The 4,089-nt window shown below is 49.1% G+C and overlaps 1 long non-coding RNA gene across 1 annotated transcript; it reads left to right on the top strand.

The window, feature by feature from the left end:
- The first annotated feature begins 443 nt into the window (after positions 1-443).
- Positions 444-3,413, top strand: LOC139706386 (uncharacterized). The gene is made up of 2 exons (XR_011707922.1): positions 444-1,019; positions 3,115-3,413. It is a non-coding gene; the product is annotated as an uncharacterized lncRNA (long non-coding RNA).
- The last annotated feature ends 676 nt before the right edge of the window (positions 3,414-4,089 follow it).

The following is a 4,089-nucleotide window of genomic DNA, read 5'->3' as shown; positions in this document are numbered from 1 at the left end:
TATTTATGACTCCTTTCCTCCTCCAACACACGCCCCGCCCCCTCCCCGGAAGTCGACTAGCTGTCCCGACGTGAGCCTTTCTCTCCTCTCCTCTCCTCTCCTCTCCTCTCCTCTCCTCTCCTCTCCTCTCCTCTCCTCTCCTCTCCCCTCCCCTCCCCGCCCCGCAGGTTGACCAGTTGGCCGGTTTGCCCCAACACGACCGGGGTCGACCAGTTGTCCGCATGAGGACTTGGAATTTTTTTCCATGCGGTAAGTACGGAGGTCGACCAGCTGTCCTGACGTAAACCGAGCGAGGGAGGACTGCGGTCGGATGGTTTCTGAATTCGTACGAGTCTTTCTTTCTTTCTTTCTTTCTTTCTTTCTTTTCTTTTCCTTCCTTCTTCCTTCCTTTTTTTTTTTTTTTTTTTTTTTTATTTAGTGTTTAGTTTTCGGGGACCCAACATCTTTTTTTATTTATTTATTTATCAATTCATTCATTCTTACTTGGTGCGATCTAACCCAGCGCCCCATGCATGCCACTCGAGCGCGCTACCTCTTGAGCCACACCCCCAGCCCCTAAATTTCTTTATTTATATATCCTTCTCTCTCTCTTTCTCTTTTCCCTGCCCCCCTCACCCTATTTATGACTCCTTTCGTCCTCCAACACACGCCCCGCCCCCTCCCCGGAAGTCGACCAGTTGTCCCAATGTGAAATCTGCCTGGAAGGGTACCCGTATTGCTGCTTCTCGTTTGACTCGGTTCGATGCGGGACTGAGACTGCTACTGGACATTCGAACGCATTGCACTCTACCTGCAGAGATATATTCACAGCCCTAGATGATTGGTTTCCTTTTTTGGTTGGGGGCGGGGAGGCGGGGCTTGTTTGATTGTTTGCCGCGCTGGTTTACTTACATTTCTTCTCCCCCTCTCCCCCTCTTCCGCCCCCACCCTCCCGCAGGTTGACCAGTTGGCCGGTTTGCCCCAGCACGACCGGGGTCGACCAGTTGTCCGCATGAGGACTTGGAATTTTTTTTCACGCGGTAAGTATGGAGGTCGACCAGCTGTCCTAACATAAGCGGGATGGGGGTTGGGGTCGAAATTGGTGTTCACTCATACACGCCTTTTCTTTCTTTCTTTCCTTCCTTCCTTCCTTCCTTTTTTTTTTTTTTTTTAATATTTATTGTTTAGTTTTCGGTGGACCCAACATCTTTATTTTATTATTATTATTTTTTAACTTATTTTTATTTATTTTATGTTTTATTTGGTGCGATCTAACCCAGCGCCCCATGCTACCGGTTGAGCCACACACCCAGCCCCTAAGTTTCACCCTTCTCTCTCTCTCTCTCTCTCTCTCTCTCTCTCTTTTCCTTGACCCCCTCATCCTATTACTCCTTTCCTCCTCCAAGGCAACACACACACACACACACACACACACACACAGACACACACACACACACACACACACACACATATATATATATATATATATATATATATATATCCCGGAGGTCGACCAGTACACCCCCAACGAAAGAGGTCGACCAGTTGTCCCAATGTAAATACTGCCTGGGTAAGTGAAATTATGTGTGTTTTTCTTTTGGTTGGCTTTGATGTGGGACTGGGAGTGCTACTGGAGTTTTGACGCATTGCACTCTGCCTGCCTCATCCTCCCGAGTCCCTGGGATTACAATCCTGTGCCACCAGGGGCATCTGTGTGCAAAATGGAGTTCGCAGACTTCTCTTGTCTCATTTCTTCCTCTGTTTTTCTCCTCCTCCTCCTCCTCCTCCTCCTCCTCCTCCTCCTCCTCCTCCTCCTCGCCCCGCCCTCCCCTCCCCTCCCCCACCCGCACCCTAACCTCCCCCTCCCCTCCCCTCCCCTCCGCTCTCCCTCTCCCTCTCCCTCTCCTCCTCCTCCTCCTCCTCCTCTTCCTCTTCCTCCCCCCATCCCCCCCCCCGCCCAAGTTAATTTGTCAATGGTTTCTTTTTAGCTATAAGTGGCGGTAGGATGACTCCACGAATATTCCTTATTTCAAGTGGGGACATTCTTTCCTAATCGGGAGTTCAGTTTTAATTGCATGCATCAAATCATTACTTGTGTGGGTCTGGGCTTTTTCTTCTCTTGGTGGTCAGTACCTGGAGAGGAATGTCACAGCCAGGGGGGGGTGCTCTTGAGTGTTTCTGCATTTCTGTCCTTCCTTGCCCACCAACTCAACTCTCGCTCGCTCCCTCTCTCCTTCCCTCCTTCCTTTCTTTCACTTTTGCTTCACTGTTTCTTTCCTGCTGGTGCTGGTGCTGGTGGTGCTTCCTTTCGGTTACTTTTCTTTATTTTTGTTCTTGATTTTTTTTTTTTTAATATTTGCTCCCCCTCCCCCGGCCTTTCTCTCTCTCTCTCTCTCTCTCTCTCTCTCTCTCTCTCTCTCTCTCTCCTCTTCCTGTTGCTGAAAGCTTGGCCCAATCCAATAAGGATGGCAAGGTCTTGAGACACAGGAAAAAAGGCTTATGGCAGCACTGGCAAAGCAAAAACACAGGGACTCTTCTGCACGTCAGCAACAACAGGAGGTTTTGTAGAGGAGATTCAAAGGCCACCTTGCACTTCTTCCTGGCCGCAGTTGTAATTCGGCTTCTTACTTTTGATAAGAGTCATTTCTGACATCCTCTGGTCTCCAAAGTCTATGTGACTTCAAGACTACGCTGGGCGTGGACTCAAGGACAGATAAGTCTGCCTAAAACAGGGAAGAAAGGTGATATGATTTCCACTGGATTGAATCCAGAAGTACCTAACCACCACCACGGAGTTACACCTCAATTTTTTTTTTTTTTTTTTTTTTTTTTTTTTTGAGAGGGAGTGTCCCTTGATTGCTCATGTTGGCTAACATCAAAGGAGACAACATCCTATCTCAGTCTGTGATAAACCCTGTGGTGGTGTTATCACATGGGGTGGGGGGGGGGGTGTCCTTCCCCTTCCCCTTCCCCTTCCCTCTCTCCTTTCTCTATTTGCTGGTTAAAGCTCAAGGTCTCTGGAGGTTGCCTGAGTACTCCCAGGACCTCACCTTCTCTGGTGAGTAGCTGAGGTGGTGGTTGCTGGACACGGTCCTACCATTCTGATCTTTCACTACTCTTACTGTTCTCTTCCAGGACTTTTGGATCGACTTCCTTCTTCCAAGGATGGTGGAATGATGACAAAGATGATTTGGGACACTTTTTTTTTTTTTTTTTTTTTTTTGGTGGTTGTTTTTCCTCCCGGATGGCTGTCAAACCTGCAGCAGCACACACATCCGTCCATCTCGAAGTGAAGAATCTCTAAAGGATCTTCAAGGAAAGCATGGACAAGGAGGATTCGGTCCCGGGAGACTCTTGACACGAGATGGGAAATCCCCCCCCCCCCCATTTCTTCTGGAAAGTACCTAATACCAATAAAGACAGGACAAAATGCAGCACAGGCTGGCTGGCTGGCTGAGGTTTATGTAGCGCCGAGTAGTTCTACAGGTAAAATTGGATCCCAGAGCAACTGTGCAGCTACTCAGGGTCCTTGCCTTCCCCAACTGTCCCCTATGGGACCGAAGCTGCTCCCTCCCCTAAGGCTTTCTCAGTCAGCTAATCCTCCACACTTAGGAGTGGTGAAGGTGGGACACACGTTTTAGGCTTGCTTGGCTTCTTCAGTCGGATCTCATCTTGCCACCGGGTCAGAAACACAAGCATATACACGAGAATGTGCATAGCGACGGGTTTCCACCCTGTGGAACTTGGGAGTCCACAGTGAGTGGTCTGTGGTCTGAAAAGGGCAGCCTCGTTAGTTGCAGTCACTGAACGCTAGGTGGCGCAAAGCTACCGTCATTTTGGAAGGCCTGCCTGAGTTCCATTTCCAGTTTAGATATAATCTATCTACATGTGTAGACATAGATAGATAGATAGAGAGACAGACAGACAGACTTAGATATGTATATCTATATCCATATAGAGATCACTAAGCTGCAAGCCGCCGCGTCATATCTTCCTCTCTTCCCTCAGCCTACTGAGTCCCTGGAAAGACAGATGGGCACGGGCCTCAGTGCGGTTGTTCCCCCGCCCCCCCTCCCCCATACAGTAAAGTCCCCCGGAAGCACTGGGGGG

Source organism: Marmota flaviventris, chromosome 7 (assembly GCF_047511675.1).
Source record: "Marmota flaviventris isolate mMarFla1 chromosome 7, mMarFla1.hap1, whole genome shotgun sequence".
NCBI classification, from domain to species: domain Eukaryota; kingdom Metazoa; phylum Chordata; class Mammalia; order Rodentia; family Sciuridae; genus Marmota; species Marmota flaviventris.
Note: the sequence above shows the minus strand (reverse complement) of the source record. Positions and strands in the feature narration are given on the sequence as shown.